We start from the raw sequence: 19,147 nt of genomic DNA on the forward strand, positions 1-19,147 counted from the left end.
TGAAAAAGTTTTGTTGCACACCATATTATGTAATTTTATCTCACTGTTTTTTTTCCAGATGGTTCGCACTTACAAAAGGACTGGTGAATATTTAAAGTGGACAAGTGAGCAGCTTAATTTAGCATCCAAAGCTGTCTTGGAGTGCCGTTTAAGCGTGAGAGCGGCAGCAGTTCATTTCAGCATAAAATATGAAACTTTGAGGAGAAGTGTGTATACAGAAAGACTTCGACAATAGTACAGTGAGCATCACCTCCAAGAATATCTTTCAAGAAATAAACAAATTGGCCACCCAACAGTGTTAAGTGACGAACAAGAGAAGGAACTTGTTTTGAGACTGATAAACTTATCCAATCGAGGATTAGGATGTGATTCTAAAGGAGTGCGTCGTGCTGTTTACAAGTATGTTGTGTCAAAGAGTAGAAAACATCCATTGGGAGAATCTGGAATCGCAAGGAAAGATTGGTTCCTTTCATTTATGAAAAGACATCCTGAATAATCGTTAAGAAAACCCAAAGGACTTTCTAAGGCTTGTGCTGCAGGGGTGAATAAAGGTGCGGTGAATGACTTTTATTCTTTGCTTTAAACTACAACTCTTAAAATTGGAGTCAACTGAAAACCTCAAAACATTTATAATGTTGATGAAAGTGGCCTACCTATGAACAATAGACCAGTCAAAGTTGTAGCTCCAAAAGGGAAAAGAGAAGTAACATCTATCACCAGTTTAGAACATGGGGAAAATGTTACAATAGTTGCAGCATGTAGTGAAAGTGGTCAGTATATTCCACCAATGGTGATATTTAAGGGTGTTTGTTTCCGACAAGAGTATAACGAGCATATGCCATCAGGAACGGTAGTTAAAATGTCGGAGTCTGGGTACATAAACGAGGAAATATTTCACTTTTGGTTAAAACATTTTAATGTTTTTAGGGTTCCCGGAAAATGTCTTCTCGTGCTGGATGGACATTCTTCTCACTGCTCCCTCGAATGTTTGGAGTTTTGTGAACCAAATGACATTTAACGTACATCCATACAATTCTGAAATAGTCCCTGAAGAGAAATTTTTACCATCGACACTATTCTACAAACAGCAAGAACCACCTGGGCTAGAGAGCTCTATTCCATCGACTCCCCTTTCTGGAGAATCTGCTTCTACACAAAAATATCGTGATTCCTCCGAGATATCTACTGTAACTTTAACCACGAAGCAGTTGTCTTCAAAATCTCCAGATTTTTCACAGATTCTCTCAACGCCAGTTGAAACAAATAGTAACAAAAAACAAGGAAGCAGAAAACAAAAATCTCAACTTTTGACATCAAAAGATAATATTTCTGACTGTAGAGCAAAGAGGCAAATAAAACTTTTGAAAGGACAACCATGCAAGAAACTAAAGAATAATGCCAGCGCAAGAAGTGTTCACTGTCCAGCTGAAGATTTACGTGAAATATCTACAAATTCATCTTCTGAGGATGATCCAAACGAAGTATCAATGCACTGCGAAGGAACTGATAACACACCGTGTAGTTTTTTAGCCTACTTTATAACTCCTTGGAATCGCTGAAGAAAGGTGACTGGATAACTTGTCAGCAATGTGCTCGCTGGTATCATTAAGTTTGTGTTGGAGCTGTCAGCCAGAAAATGTTTGTTTGTGGGAAATGCATTTAATGTCAATGGAAACTCGTGTTTCTGTTTACTTTTTAAACATTGTCTTAGTGGACATTTTATTTAGTAGGAAACATTTGTACGCGAAAGATTGCTTAAGGGAATTGCAGATAACTTCGAAGCACAATTTATGTTTTTTAACAGCTCCCTATAGGATGATTGTTGATTTGGAAAGTATGGTACTTTTAGGACTTTGATCATTATTTATTGCCATTCATATTTTTTTACATAAAATTAAGATCTTTTGCACCGTCCAGGGATCGAACCAAGGACGTGAATCGATCGAAACAATCAGTATATTTATTGCCAATTTATTTGATGAACTTTGGATTTTTTTCCCGAATGCCTAGCTAAATAATTACACAATTTCAAGTTGGTGTCCAAATTTAAAAATGGCGGGCGCCTCAGTAATAATTATTGATTACTGAATTCTAGCATGTAAAAATTACACTATCATGATGGTCGCACACTCTTAGTAGCTGAAAACAAGATGGTGGCATCCAGCAGACAAAACAATATGGCGGACATGATGCCATACCAGTTGACGATATATATCTTGGTACTGGTGGAGGGAGGTCAGTCTGTGGGTGGCTTCCGTGGAGGAAGGATCTGTTGTTTTTTATTTTTTGTTTCTAATCAGTTTCGAACCAAGGACGGGAATCGATCTAATCAAACAGTATTCAGATAAATTAATTTTTTGATGAATTTTGAACTATTTTTCATTAAAATCGGGTAATAAAGATTTTCAAGATGGCGTCCGTAACGAAAATTGATACAATGGTGACAAATCAAAATGTCAAGTGTGGTGTAAGACATTTTCATTACTTTTTATTTGTGAATTTTTTTAAATATATTAATAAATTACTGGTTTACTCTCTCCGGAAATATAACTAAGGACAGAAAACAATTAAGTAATTAAACATTTGAAGTAGGCAATTTTTCAATATATTTTGGAAATTTTTCGGAATTTCTAGCATTGAAATTACGGATTTTCAAGATGGCAGCCGTAACGAAACATTCAACATTAATAGTATCCAATATGGCGGTCATAACGTAAAATGTAACGATGACATCGTACTCAACCAAGATGGCGGGCGTAACGAAAAATGCATCATTTTTAAAATCCAAGATGGCGAACGTAACAATAAGTGTAACAGTGGTTTTTAAGTAATATTTCATTAAATTTTTTATCATTTGATTTTAATGATAAGATTTTTTTAATGATTTTTAAAAAAAATTCTGATTTTCTAACATAAAAATTATAGATTTTCAAAAAGGCGAACATGACGTCATACTAGGTGACAAAATATATACTTTGAAAAAAAAAATGGTGGGTGTCAGTCTGCCTGCTGCTACCATGAGGGAAGGATTGGTAGCTATTTTTATTTATGTTTTTGCCCTCACAGGGTTCGAACCGAGGACTCCTAGCTCCATGTCGAAACAGTATGTTTTTTAAAATATTTTTTATTAAAATTTTATATTTTAATTGTTTTATAAATTAAAAAAATTATTTCATTAAAATCAGATAATGAATATTTTTTTTAAGATGGCGGCCATAACTGAAATTTCAACGGAGATGTCATAATCCTAGATGACGTCAGAGGCTTATCGGAGGCTGTAGATATGGATGCTTAAGCCTCTTTTAGGAATTTGTGTTCTTTCTAAGGCAAAAGACTTTTGAGGTTTCTCGAAATCCTAATATTTTAAGTTTTGTGAAAGAAAACGTGAAAGTTTTCCTCAAAACGAGAATATTTGAGTCATTTTGAGTCATTTTTGAGGAATTTTGAGTCCAAGATGGCCGCCATGCAGTCATAGTCCAAGATGGCGGGCGTACACACAGCTCCACACCCAGAACCCGTGTCCCAGGATATACCAAAACATACTACATTGGCGCTTTCGATGACCTCTACGATAGAATTCACAATCTCCTACGTGCTCAGGCAACTGCCACCTCCTCGTCGGTTATTGAATCGTTAAGACATGTCACATGGGATGCTTACGATACGATACTTTTTTGGTTGAAAGATTTTCAGACTGAAAGTCCTTCAGATAAACTGTGGGCTAATCACAGAATAAATATAAAGGTACATTTATTTGGATTTTAGCATATCGCGAAATGAATCCACGAACATTTCCAGTCTCTATAAATAGGACATGTTTATTAAACAAAAATACTTCTAGACGCATTTATATTTTGAGCCCATCTGTGTGTTCAAACACAGTTGCATTGCAATTTTTACGTGATTAGTTGATTTACTTTGATGGACATCTACTGTTGGCATGCGAATCACATCGATTTCGTGTGTGAGGAAACGTTTTCTGAATGGCCTTGCGACATAAAACAATGGCTTCTCTTGCAGACGGCCGCCAATCACGAGGAAGAAACCACTGGCGCGGGCATACTTTATTGCAGTATAATGTACGTAACATATTTGTTATAACGATAAATGCCTGCTCCATATATCATTATAAAGACTGGAGAAATTCGCGGATTCATTTCGCGGAATGCTGGAACTAAAAAAAGTTTTACCTTTGACCTACTTCCATGATTGGTTCGCAGTTTATATGAAGGACTCTAAGGCAATGCGAAACTTCTATCGATAAAAGTATCGAATCACAGGCAACCCAGGCTATATATCTCTCAAGTGAGCTACCAATGAGCAGTGGACTTGAGCCAAAATGTGCATAGGACTATGGAGTATAAAGGTCATTGAAACCGAGAATTTTTCCAGCTCCTAGACAAGAGTTCTCCTAATGAACTGTGAACTAATAGAAAAAAACAGCACAAAGATATACTTATTTAGATTTTAGCCTATAATGCATATAATACGCGATTTTTTTCGATCTATAGTTATTTATTGCGAGAAAATGGAACCGTTTGATATGTTTCGATAAATTTGGTTCATACTTGCAATATATACTGTTTATCCTATTGGCTCGAACCACATTAAACTTAGCCAATTAAGGAAACACATAAAAAGGTCACTACTTTTGGTAGGTTGCATGTGGTTAGGTAACGACTTGTTCTCCTTGTTTACAACTGACTCACGGTCGTCAAGGGTACTGCAGTTCAATCATCAATGTGATGGATATGCGTACGTACTTCAAGTCTACATACTTTGCTCCCCAATGAATCCTCTCAATAACCGTGGTTTCACCTGTGATTGGGGAGCAGAAAAATTCGCGGATTAATCTCATGATAGAATAAAATTAAAAATGTATACCTATAAGCTGTTTCTTTTTTTGGCACACCGTCGGCAGCCAATGAACACGCGGAATTTGCCCCAGTATTCAAAGGATTTTAGAGTCTATCCTAGAGGTAAGTGAAAACGCGAAAATTTCCGGTTTCTTCCTATCACTAGAGATCGGAAAAATTCGCGATTTAAATGACCTTTATAATAAGACTCTATGATGTTCTGAGCTCTGGGACAAATTACATCTGTTCATTTGTTATTGACTCGTAGCATCTTTTAACTGGTATGTTCGTGATTCGCTACTTCTTTTGTTGAACGTTTTTCTTTGGCCCAGAGTCCTTCAGAAAAACTGTGGCTCAACCACTAGGGACGCGTAAATTTCGTGGATTCTTCTGGCTTCAGGGTAGACTTCAAAGTCATAGGTGTAATCAACCCAAGTTTTCTTTCCCATTTGTAGATTTCTTAGAGATATTTTTATCTTCGTTAATTGACACAACCTGAATCGCTTACTTTTCTTCTAGCTGGGCATCGTTGGCTCACAGTCGTAGAAGAGGGGCGTGTTCAAATTACTGCGGTCCAATCACGAACACAGTGCGAGAGTGTGAATGTTTGCATTCTAATTTGCGACTAACTGCTTGAGCGAATTTTCCGTAATTTCCTGAATCAGCAAAAAAGTAAAACGTATTTTGATTCTAACCTTTCGCGAAATGTATTTGCGAATTTTTCAGGTGTCTACCAACGACACAGGACGTAGATGTTGACGCGTGTTTCGAGGCAGCGTGGCGGTGATACAGGTGTCTCTAGTGGCGCGCGTGTACGAAGGTTGCGTGCCATGTCTGCTGTCTCGATGGCGAAACATCGAGTCGTGTTGACGCCTGCGGGTAACCTCGAAGGTTGCCGCTCGGAATACTTCCCCGTGGTCGTGCTATAGTTTCTCTCTCTTTTTTTATTTTTGCTGTTGCCTTCTTTCCTCTCCACACAAGGCGTTACCATAGGCGACGCGCAATTACCTTGAGTGAGGATCGTTTCAGACACACAGAGAAACAAAAAAATAAAATCTAAGAGGACTTGTTACGCAATCTTTCCGCTCAAGGTCACACTCCGAGTTAAACATTTAATTTTCCTGTTAATAACATTTTTGAGAGAATTTTGTATAAATCTATTACATCTTTCATGTTTTTAGTGTTGTGTATATTTGTGTACACCAGATATTCAATAAACGTTATAACCACGCGCTTGAATTTTTACCCCCAATTATAAAACTTTCAGTAAGATCTGTTGATAAAATTTGAGACGAAACATGAAATGCAAAAGAAATGATGGAGTGAATATACTAGAAAATCCTTAATGTCAACAAACAAAGTAAACAACAGGCGTGCGAGACCGATTTTCAAGGCTGGGCTACATGCGCAGCAGCGTACACACAGAATTTTACAGGCTGGGCTACATGCGCAGCAGCGCACACACAGAATTTTACAGGCTGGGGTACATGCGCAGCAGTGCACACGCAGAAGTTTCAGGGCTGGGCTACATGCGCAGACATGCACACACAGAATTTTACAGGCTGGGGTACATGTGCAGCAGTGCACACACAGAAGTTTCAGGGCTGGGCTACATGCGCAGACATGCACACACAGAAGTTTCAAGGTTGGGCTAAATGCGCAGCAGCGCACAAATAGAAGTTTGAAGGCTGGGCAACATGTGCAGCAGTGGACACACAGAAGTTTCAATGCAGGGCTACATGCGCAGCAGCACACACACAGAAGTTTCAAGGCTGAGCTACATGTGCAGCAGCACACACAGAAGTTTCAAGGCTGAGCTACTGTACATGCGCAGCAGCACACACAGAATTTTCAAGGCTGGGTTACATGCGTAGTCGCGCACACACAGAAGTTTCAAGGCTGGGCTACATGCGATGCAGCGCTCTCACAGTAGTTGAAACTGCACGAACAAAGAGCAGCTGCTTCGTTGCAGAATACAACACAACACAGTATTTTGACGAACTTCTAACTTCTCTCTTTGCTGTGAGCCAACCTGTGCTCGCGGTGAATGACCATAACCTTGGTTAGTTGCATGGACTAGCGCAATATTGTTTCGACTACGTTATTCATTGTTAAAATATGACACTAAATTTACATAGGTCTTTATTTGCGAGGTAATGCTTTGTAGTTTAGTTATAGTCGTTAAAACTAAGCGGCAGAATTAAATGGCTATATTTTTGTTATTAACTGAATCATAAAATCATATTTGGTAAAATTCATAGCTACGAATACAACAGAAAAATTTGTCATAAGGATGTATGGGGGGGGGGGGGGGGGATATTTGTATGTTTTGAAACGCTGTGTTGTGTAATATTGTAGCTGTGCGTGTGCAATTGTAATTTTTACATGCTGTGTTGCGTGCTATCTAAAATGTAGCCTAGACTTTATGTTGGTAACGAAGATAATCTGTCTGTCATACTAAAGAGAAGTAAGCATTCATTCTTAGAGACCTCTTAGATAGCAAGGTACTATTAAATTAATTTAGTTAATTTTACTTACAATTAGTTCGAAAAAAATATGAATGGATTTAAAAAAATAGATAATAGAAATCTAATCGAGGAAAATTTACAGAAAAATTACATAAGCAATCTTAGTATTTTATTTAAGACATAATTAAAACAAGTAGTATAAAAAGGGGCCCCGGGAACAAAGGGTAGAGAGTGGTGGTGGTTCCAACCGCCATCTTGTATTGTGACGTCACGGTGGCCGTATTGGATGAACTTGACCTTTGAACTAAATATTAACCTAGGTCGCCATATTGGATGACCTTTAAACCGCCCGCCATCTTGGATTCCACCATTCTAAATGTTTTTGCATTTTTGTCACTGGTGCCTGAAGTAGCGCTACCCCTAATTAAAATATTTAGGATTTAATTTTAAAATATAACAAACAAAGAAATCATTAAAAAAATAGAATTTTGGTAATCGATAATACAGTTATTGTTAGTAACTGTATTTAGTTCCAAGTGTTATAAAGTTAATTTGAGTGTTATAAAGTAATGTTAATTTTAAGTAGGAGTTTTGGCTAGCTCATAGGATAAATAAGTATAGTTAATAGGACAGTAGTGACAGTGACATAATGATAGTACATGTTGAAGAGAAAGATGGCGGCCGACAAATTTAGAAACATAATGGTTTTCTTGGCCATAATAAATAGTATAAAGGAGGAAATAAAGAATAAAATGCAGAGTAACCAGGATGAAATGAAGAGTGAAATAAAGCCAATATGAGGTGAAAAATGCCATAAAGAGCGAAATCGACGCAATGAAAAAGGCTTAAGAAGACATGGGATGAGAACGAGTGTCTATTTAAGAAAAAATTAAAAAGAAAATTGACGAAACCAGCATTCAGTTTGAAAATAAACTGTAGCATTTCAAGCAACTTCTCGCACATCACGAACAGCAACTTTTCCGACAGGAGCAACAGCTAACAGCAGTAACAGTTTTATTTGTTAACTACTATTTACTTTTTAAATTAAATACAACACTTAAAATGTTTGTCAATAAATTAATCACTCACTCATTTAATCTACATATTCCTCTTCCCACTGGGCCCCATCTCGACAGTAGCTCTCTCTACTGCTCGTCTCTTACCTCGCACCTCTGTCCCAACACACTGCATCGCCCTACTCACTCGTCCACAGCACAGTCCCGATGCACCAGTCTCCGCACACGAGGCCCGTCTCTTGACGTCCGCGTTCGCTCATCAAGGGGTCACTCGCCCTCTTCACTTCGCTGCCTCGGAGGCTGGCGTCACTGTTTTTATACCCCTCTGCCCTCTTCTGTAATGGTGTCGCACTACTTTGAAGTGCTGAATCATCAGGGTTGACTTGACACCCGAAGCTCCCAGAACAAAAGCGTTCTGGTTACGCCACTTCACGCAGGAGCCTGGTTGCAGTAGAATCCTCCAGAAGGACTAGTTCTTTGACAAGGCACCACGGAAGCGGGAAGCGCCACTAATCCGACCAGGAATGTAACGTTAAGGGACCGCGCCTCCACCGTAGACCTAGGGGCCAGCCGACCGGCCAGTAGGTACCGGGCCTGCCTTGCGGCCCTCCTCCAGTATAACCGTAACAATATTTGTTGAAAGCATTTTTGTAAGGCCAACAGAAAATATAGTAAAGGGTAGTGCGTCACAAATAAGTCACGTCATTTCTTTTTCAAACTAGAATTGCGATTACAAGCGAATAGGTTAACTGTTACAATCCAGTTAAACATTCCATACAATGTGCACACAGGAACAATGATAGTGCTAACAATCAGTTCTGTTTACTTGCTGTTTAGGGGCCTTAAGAATGAAGTATGGCAAATATTTCAATATATTTTCATATCTTTATTGAAATTTAGGATAGCTTTGACAATATCCTTTAACATTCTAAACAATGTCCACTGCAATTTTTTTATTTCCAGCCAAAATATTCTGATTCTGCTGCACTATAAACTTTTGTGGATTGCTTTAAACGATATTTTACCAAATAACTATAAACAAGAACAACATTATCTTCTAATGTTTAACTAAAAATTTCCATGAATGCAGTTGTGAAGTTCAAAATCTAATAGACACACTACCTCCAGCCATGCTGTGATTAAAAATCTGTGTATCACGGACAGTCACCGAATGCACCACAATGTAATAAGAAAAACATATCCACACAGAAATAAAATTTTAATATTTTTTCTAATAAGTACAAAATAAATTATATGAACTATTGTGTAACTTATATCAACAAGATTTAATAAAGAATAGTGTACTTGTAGACATTTTAAAAAGGATATTATTAATATTAAGTAAAAAAATTCAACGTTAAAAGTTTACAAATAATACAAATTCCAGTCAGTGATTTTCACATTCCGATTTGGTGTGAAAATAATTTGAAACATACTTATAACAAAAGCTATCACCTTCACATGTAGCCTTCATACTACTGTAATACATCTGTCAAAGAAGCGTTTCATGAAATCTATCAGCAATGCTGGAGTAAAATAGTTTTATTACACAAAATGTTTAGGTGCCTGATAATATAAATTTAATAACTCTTGCTGAATTATCATGTTGCAGAGCTTGCAGAGTTCTGAAATGTCAAGCAAACCTGTTAACAAAAAACTGTTTAGTAAGGCGCATCCATGTGCAGAATCAAAGAGTTTGTACAGTGAAGTCTGAAACAAAAATTAAAAATATTTTTAAGATTTAAATTATCTGTGTTAACAAGTTTTTTTCCATACTGTAACTGTTTGTGACCAGAGTTTGGTATGTGTGTGAACATTTTCATTTAATGAATGACTTTGAAAAAAGCTGTGCCGTAAAACTAGCTGCACATTTAATAAATGATTTTTGTGTAGTTATTTATACGTAAAAGGTATGTACTGATAAGCCATTATTATTTCCATAGACTCTGCAAGTGGTTGAAATATTAGTCCACTTAGTCAAGTATAGTGGTGCATGAGCTGAAATAAGATTGTTGTATTCAACCGTTTTGATTTTTCAACATACAGCTAATTTGATCCTTCAGTTTCCCGTGAAGTATAATTGGCGTGTGAAGTCAATTTTAAAGGTTTTGTTGATGGTCCTTGGAAATTCTCATGTGGTGCGTCTTAAGGCGTTTGTAACTGTTTTCCCAAGTCATTCTAAAACTTCAAATATACTGGTTTAGTGATGGAGATTGACTCCTAAAACTAGAAAAAAATATTCATCAAACAACTGTTCATGGTATCACATAGCAGCGACACTCATAAACAGAAATTACGTGAGAGAAAGTTTAGTAAACTTCAATTGTTTCAAAATGTTGCTCAATTGAGTTAACTTAAACACATACTATTTAGCTTCAGCAAACGCGTTATAGATTCCTCTTTCTTTCAAATTAACAATTCTGCATTTAATTTTACACAAAAATACCACAACTCTTAACTTCAGAGCATATTACAGTGAAATCTCGATAATACAAACCATTTGAATCCAATGTTCGATTTTCCTTGCAATATGACATGGAAATTAATGTTATTTTATGTGCTTGCTAAAAGTATTTGTTGGCACTTATGGATCTGTAATGTCAAATATGCTCGTAAAAAGACGTCATGCTGGCGATCAAAAAAATTATTTTCCAATATATTGTGTTAGAATAATATGAAGAAAAATTTGTATATTTTTAATAATTAATGGAAAAACGAATTATAAATGCACTAACATCAGTATTACAAACTGTAAATGTTAAGGCCCCTTGAGGTTTATATTAAAGAAGTTACACTGTAAAATAATCATTTATGTTAAAGTGGTTACATTGTACAAAATTCATTGCCCCGCCCCACATGCCAATCGTCTGTTGAGAAATAGGTAAAGATTTTGTATCTGAGAAAGTAATTGTTAATAACAGCTTGAAACCAGCAATGTAAATACCAGCGTTTCATGTCTATTGCTTAAGAATTTTAGTGGAAATACCAGTAAATACCAATCATTTGTTTTAATAATAAAGCTACTATTTCTTATTTTACTTCCTACTGTGTAACTGGAAACCTTTAATTTTAAAATCTTTTATTTTGTTGTAACCAAAAAAGGTATGAATTATTTTTTTTAAATTAGTACTTACTAATAAAGCAAGATGAAATAAAAATGTTGACTGCATGCTGATGATGCACAACTTTACAGAAAAAAAAATTATTTTGAGTACTCCATATGACATGTCTCAAATTCTACAAGTTCTCAAAAGTAGTACCAGTGGCAACAATTTCTAAACATGTCTTTAACTTTGCTGGTATCCTATTAAGGGAATAACTCTTCCAGCCTTGGGTCTGTTGGGTGCTGAATGGCATTTGAGTCTTACCAATTATCTATAAAGAAAATATATTGTACAATAAAACTGATTTGCAACGTTCAAAACCCGCAGAGAGAGAGATAAGTAACGCTAACACTCCACCTGTGATCCGTGTAAGCTGTATCATAAAGGACAAGGCCTATAATTATGCACGATTGTAGCAAGCATCAAAACCACTTTTGCTCTTATTGGTATTGCTATGTGGTCATTTCAATTGCAGCATGGCCTTGGAAGCTTTTTTCCCCGTAAGAACAGTACAAAACAAAACAATGTTATTCAACCTTCCCACCTGTCAGTGCAGCTAGAAAAATTAGTATTCACCCAACATCTGGTTTTTAAGTTTGGCTGATGCAATTCCACGAACATTAACACTTTACTTACCAAACTATCCGATATATAACTTAAAAAATAATTGCTAACTGAGGTTAGCTGTAATAACAACGAGAGTATTGCACGACGTATATTTACGTTAAACTAATTGTGTTTATATAGCATTTTTATTCAGGTAAAGTTTCCAAGCATAAATCGCTAAGGAGCGCTGTTACATTCCCAGTAACGTGTCTGACAGTTGGAAAGGCTATAAGTAACATGGAAGTTGATAATTAAAAGGTCACAAATGCAATACAAATATTTTGGCCGAATTGCAATTTACAGTTTACAAAGTATATATTAAAATAGTAATATCTGTACCTGCAATAAATTGGGTTTGTGGTACATATATGGCTGATGCGTGGGTCATAAAAGTTTTAAAATAACAATTGCACAGATTAAATGAACAGTACAGATTTTATTTCATTTCGCACAGATTGCTGAAGTGACTACCTTAATATCCACATTTCGTATATATTATTTGTGAAGTTATGTATTTACTTTTATAAATGTTTACTTTCTCTCTACAATGCTCAACTCATTTAGTTTCTTGTATTAAGTTTTATTTAAAACGACCGCGCTAAATTTGACTTACCTGCTGTGATTGGCTGTCGTAACACAGCACGTTGTTCGATATTTAATTATTCTAAGCCCAGCTTAGACTGTAGAGATATTTTAACGCTAAGCCAGAGGCATGCTGGGTAATGTAATTTAAGTGGACTACGGACCATTATGGCGGATCTACATCTGAAGTTAAGCCCGCGTATATCAAAGTAAAATTGAGTAAAGCGTTAATAATATTGTGATTACTATGTGCCATAAGACATAAACGCAAATTTGTGCTAATTTGTTTGGAAAGTGACATAATTTAATTGTGTTTATTTAAGTAAGCAAAATTGGTATCATTTTCGTCAGACATATAAAAGTCAATGTTGAGATAGTAAACACATTTTCTAGTGACGCTGACGGATAAAACTGACTTAATGAACCAACATTGTCATAAAACCAATTTTTATTACTACACAAATACCTAGTACACTGTATGTACTTGATTTTATGGCACTGAAACTTATTTTTAAAGTGAAAATACGTAAATATAATGGTTTACGTTTGAGTTTTCCTAATATAATGGCGGGGACTAGGATCACGTTTTTCTACCGATCGAACTAAGCTGGAATAAACTAATAAAACTATTTAATATATAAATTCAGCGTCCATATGTTTGTGCTAGCATAACTCGAAAAGTAGTCAATCGATTGACTTGAATTTTCATACAACTTTTATTTCAATACGGAGGTGTTTTTATAGTAAAATTTCAATATTTACCACAAATAATTCGGAAATTTTCCGGGAAGTTCGTCATTTTCAAAGTAACGTGCATGTATTTTGATATTATGGTGTTCGGTTGGAAATAAAAATATACGGCACTGAGCGTTTTCGCAACAAAAAAAAATACGTTTTTAAAATGAATTTTTATACGTTTCATTCACTTTATGCTAATATGTAGTTTAGAAACTAATAATTATCTCTGGGTCTAGTGAGAAAGGAGATTAGTTTCTTCAAGGATTGAATATATTCTCCTTGGAATGAGTGCGGGAAAAAAAGAAGAAAAAAGAAAACGACTTTTACCTTAGTTTTTTTGCTTTCGCTTGCCATAGTACGCGTTATACAAGTTGGCTCACAAGAAGTCAATGGAAGCATTTGATGATACATTTAAAGACTTGAAAAATAATCAGATTCAATTTGGTTGAGCATTGGTGTTACTATCCGGTGACTTGAGGCAAACGATTCCAGTTATACCTCGCTCAACACCAGTTGATGAATTGAATGCATTTTGGAGCACAGTAAAAAAAATTGGTTGTCTGTAAAGTGGTTTACGGATAATAGTTTAACGTGACAACGTCATAACAAAACATTGATGAAATGATTGATTCAGAAGAAAATTAAATATTATATTTAGCCTGAGACTGAGCCGTAATAGGTTTTTGCAACCAAACCATTTAGGCATTAAAAATGTTATATTCTTTGAGGAAGAAATTTTTTTTTAAATTTTTCTATCTTTTGTATGATAAAATTACCTCCGCATACTTTTATGAATAAAATTGAATCATTTTTATTGAATTATCACTATTTTGTATGGATACAAAGGAGTGAAATGAAATATACAATTTAATTGATAAATTTACTTTTATTTACATTCATTAATTGAAATATATTTATTACTTTTGTAGTGTCGCGCGCGCCGTATTGATTTTTACAAGTACAAAAATAAAAGTATTGTAGCGGCCGGGATTCGATCCGTCAACTTTTGAATCGGTAGTCATCAATACTAACCGCACGGCCACGAGGCCATATTAGAAACAATTGTTTCAGATATTATAAAATAATAATATTCCACGCACGATATTTGTTTGAATTTCTTTTAACTAGCATATTCTCTGTTGGACTCGAAATATTTACACGCACGTGGGCTCATAACTATAATACGGTGTGTGATTTAGATGATCAAATAATAACACATGACAAATCATTACCAATGTTAAACTAACGCGTGAAAAGTAACATACCAGCAATAAATATTTAGTTACACAGCTAAAACAATACTCATACAACACTGTTTAAATATACTGATTTACACTAGGAATTAAAATAATACGTACTTGTAAAACGCCACTTCCTTGCAAATATACTCCCGTGGCGTGGTGCACAACAATAACCTCGAACCCTGCTATGTTGTCGTCTGCCCGAAGCCGTGTGTGGCGACATGCGCAGGCGTGATCCAACCGGCCCGACCCGCCTATCCCTGCAGTATGGCGGGGTGAAACCTGAGCAGTACGCCGCCACGTGCCGGCCGAGTTCACTGTACCATCCGCAACATACCAGAGAGATGCCACGCATGCGTAAACAGGACACATCCGTAGTGGGACATCCGTAGTGGGACATCCTTAGTGGGACAATTTTTCGTGCGTGCAGCCAGCGTTCATCGATTTATTAGACGTTGTCACGTCAAAAAAGGCCTTTAACAACAAATATGAGAGTTCAGCTTCAAAGCGATCCATGAGCTGACATACTTTCAAGACAATTACTCGTGGTCGGTAACGGCACTGTACCTACAAATCCAGAAACATGAAAAATCACCTTCCCATATAATTTTTGCAATATCGTGAATTCAAAAGAAGAATTAGTAGACAAGGTTTTCTTAAACATTGAAATAAATCATCGATATCACGAATGGTTAAGCGGAAGATCCATCCTAATAGCTGCTAAAAATGTCGATGTAGGCCTATATGATATAAACATCATTTTAAACAGAATCGCAGGTTGAACAGTGACATACAAATCCACTTCCTCCGTGATAAACCAAAGTGAAGTAAATATTTTTCCAACGGAATTTCTTAATTCACTCAATGTTACCGGATTGCCGTCACACATTCTGAATTTGAATATTGGAGTGCCAATTATATTATTCCAAACCATCAATCAGCCAAAGTTATGCAATGGCACACGATTAGTAATGAACAATTTAATTGAAGCAACAATTCTGATTGGACATCATAAAGGTTAAGATGTACTATTTGCACGAATACCACTAATTCCGACCAACATAACGTTTGAGTTCAAACGGCTTTAATTTCGAATAGCCTTGCATTCGCTATGACTATCAATAAAGCGCAAGGGAAATCTTTGCAAGTGTGCGGATTGAATTTAGATAACGAATGCTTCTCTCAGGGAAGTTATACGTCGCATGCTCAAGAGTCGGTAAACCATATGATAATTTTTGTTTATGCAGAAAAAGGACAAATAATAAAGTAGTCCATCTACTAGCTTTAAAACAAAAAATGATTATAAGTAAAAACAAATTTTTCTATTTTTACTCTTATTCCACAGCATAACCACAGCAACGCAAAGCAGGGTATTAAATTGAATGATGTGTTTCCTCGGTGAATATATGTTCGCTAAAATACTTTGACTTACTTTCCTGTTCATTTCATTTCAGACTGAGCTACAGCGAAGGGTGGCTGGAATTAGCTAGTATTTTCGTAAATATTGCCCTGATTTCTGACACATATTTAAAATAAACTCAAGAATTTTCTGAACTTTTGTGTAGCTTTGCGTCCAACCTTTTGGTCATGATAGATAGAGCATCCTGTTAACCCCAAATTTTATTTTTGCATATTATATTGGCATTTATTGAGATATTAATCGAATAAGACAAAAAAAAAAAGGAATAATTTGAAAAATAAAAGTTCTTGCGTTGATGATATTTTTGTTCCATGTACTCAAGTATTAATGTTATTTTGTCAATGACTTATGTTTATTAGTGTCCCATGTGTTGTGTTTGTGTTCATATGTCACAGAATATTAATATAGAAAAAAAATTTAATTCAACAGAAAACAATTTTCTTATTTTATTGTATTCTATAAACTTGTCTATTAATTATGATTCAATTTGGAATGTGCCTTTTACCAGTATTTAAACTGACAAACTATAAAAGTAATTTCCAAATGTAAATTGACACAGTAAATTTCACCAAGTGTTTCTTATGGTGAAAGTAACTTCAACTCTGTGCAAAAAAATATTAAACTAGTTAAAAGTAAAATATGGTGAAAACCCCCATGGAAGCAAATTCTGTGTCATCAAGTGTTTGTTAAGTGATAAAACTTAAGAAAATTGATTTAAGAGCTTGGTGAATAGAAAACATGTTATTGCACAAATATGTGTTTTTCAAGATTACATTATTTTACGGGACAAACACAAATAAATTATAGAGCTGAATTATCAAAAAGGTACAAAAGTAGCAAAAAAAATCGGTTTTGCAAAAAAAAATTACAAAAACGTAGAGCCAAAGCTAATAGCTCGTAAACCTTAAGGTGTTACAATATCTGAGTTAACAACATTGAAATCAGTCAATTCATAATGGCCAAATCTACTAAAATACAGAAGTTCGTATACAGATAGGAAGGTACAATTGGAGCGTGAAAATTTTGCGTTTTTAACAGAGTTAACGTACAATCATCCACGTTCATCATGTGCATGGAAAATTATTAGTTTAATGACTAATTCTTCGTTACAGAGTTTGAAACACGAACTCTCTACTACAATTCTGTGCGCAAAGCATGTACAATTATTCAAAAACTGTATAAAGGATCACCAATAATCCACCATAGCACTTGGCTTGGGAAGTAGGATACAAAATTTCTTTCCGCGTCTTGTCACACCTCTAACTGACACCTTGGCATTTCGCTAAACAAGCACTCACCAAGTAAAGAAATAGCAAAGAAACTATCTTGAAGGTTAAACCAACGCTCTACCACCAACAGGCCATAGTTCTGTTATTATCAACCTTACAAGAAAAAAATACAAAATTATCCTACAAATTATCGTTTTTTTCTGCAATCTCAGAAGGCAATAAAGTTATTACGAACTGACGTAAATAGCATTTTAAAAACTTATTTTCCTAGTCGGAAGCTTGAGCGTCATGAAACTAGTGGCCTTGGGTCCAGATTTTATAGCTATTCATTCACTTAATAAGCTGAAGCTTAATGACATTTAAAGTCGAAAATTTATCCCAACTAGAAAACAATTTGAAATAGCGGTCCGAAACAAAATTTACAAAAAGGGAAAACTTCAAAACGCAAGCACAGTAATCCTCACATGGTTGCGTAGCTCTATCGCCAGTGCATAAGTACCCTACTTGTTTAAACAAAGTAAAGCCCTCAGTAGTTACCAAGTTGATTCCTCCGAAACTACCGAAAGAAGAAGGCTAAAGCTGGCTAGCAAGCAGTAACTAATCAGATCAAGTCATCCTGCGCATGCGCAAGGGGAATGCGTCGCTAGAAAACACGTGGAGAAAGTACACAAATGGGAAGCCTACAGTTCACAGAGATGAGAGCCACACCCGAACTGTTCCGAAGTTCTCCTAAGTTCACCGATCGCTAGAGAAAAAACACCATATTGTAAGGATTTATATATTTTACGGCCATAGAAAATCTTAAATAACGCTAACCTAACCTAACCAAACTTTCATTGTAGTTACGATAACCTAACCTAAATTAACCCACCCTGCCGAAAAAAAAAGATTTATTATTTATTACATTGTGCGAACCTAAATTAACCTAACATTTTACTTCGGCAAACTTCGGAACTGTTCAAGCTGTGGTTGTGGCTTTCATCCTTGTGGTTTGGATAAAAATTAACAGAGTGTAAACAATAATAAATATTTTATAAAGAGGCTACCCAAGTGAGGCTCATTTGGAACACCCAACTTTAATGTCTTGTGTATAAACTGACAACATGGAAGCTAGAGGCAGGTCTATGTACAGGCTTAGATACAGGTCTAGGGGGAGCCGAGTTTGCTCAGAAACCACGTGATAGTTACAAAGTGCAGTAGTGTTTTACGGAAATCAATTTTTGTTATTTTGCATAGTTTTGGAACCCTTTGAGATATCATAAAAAAGGTGAGCGAGTCTTTCAGTACTCGCCAGAGATGTGTAACATCTAACCTCGGTAACAAGCAAATTCACGTGTTCTCATGTTGCAAATACACTTATAATACGAACCATGGACACAAGATGTAACGTAGAATTCTTGAAAATAATGCCGAGTGTTATAAGCATAGGCAAATTGTGTTATGAACTAAATTTCCTGACGTGAATCACACATAATATCCGCACCCACTGTTAGAATTCACTGCCGTAGCTGCAACATCGACTTTAGAATCATTACATTTACAGAGGAAAAGTTAAAATATATAATGAAACAGCTTCGATAAAATCGAGAAGGACTTCGAAAAGAACTGAAACCCAGCTTTGGACCTAAACTTCGACAAGGATTTTTACTGCAGTACTGCCCGTATTTTCAAAATTCATCAAACAGTTAATATTATAAAGTTTTCCTTTTTTAATTTTGAACTTTGGTTGGAGTCATTCGCCACAGATGGCAGCACCATGGTTGTTAAACTTTTCCGTTCCTCGACTTCCATCGTAGTCACGAAATAACTCATACTATGTCGTTTACCGAGACTAAGCTGTTACACATTCACATAAACGTAATTAACTCTGGGGTTACTATCTAAAAC

The 19,147-nt window shown here is 35.8% G+C and overlaps 1 protein-coding gene across 1 annotated transcript in view; it reads left to right on the forward strand.

Annotated features, from left to right (window-relative positions):
- The window catches only part of LOC134527488 (procathepsin L-like), a 79,013-nt gene that overhangs the window by 22,495 nt on the left and 37,371 nt on the right, over positions 1-19,147 (forward strand). The gene's annotated exons all lie outside the window — the stretch shown is intronic.

The sequence above is a fragment of the Bacillus rossius genome, chromosome 1, assembly GCF_032445375.1.
Source record: "Bacillus rossius redtenbacheri isolate Brsri chromosome 1, Brsri_v3, whole genome shotgun sequence".
Classification (NCBI taxonomy): Eukaryota; Metazoa; Arthropoda; class Insecta; order Phasmatodea; family Bacillidae; genus Bacillus; species Bacillus rossius.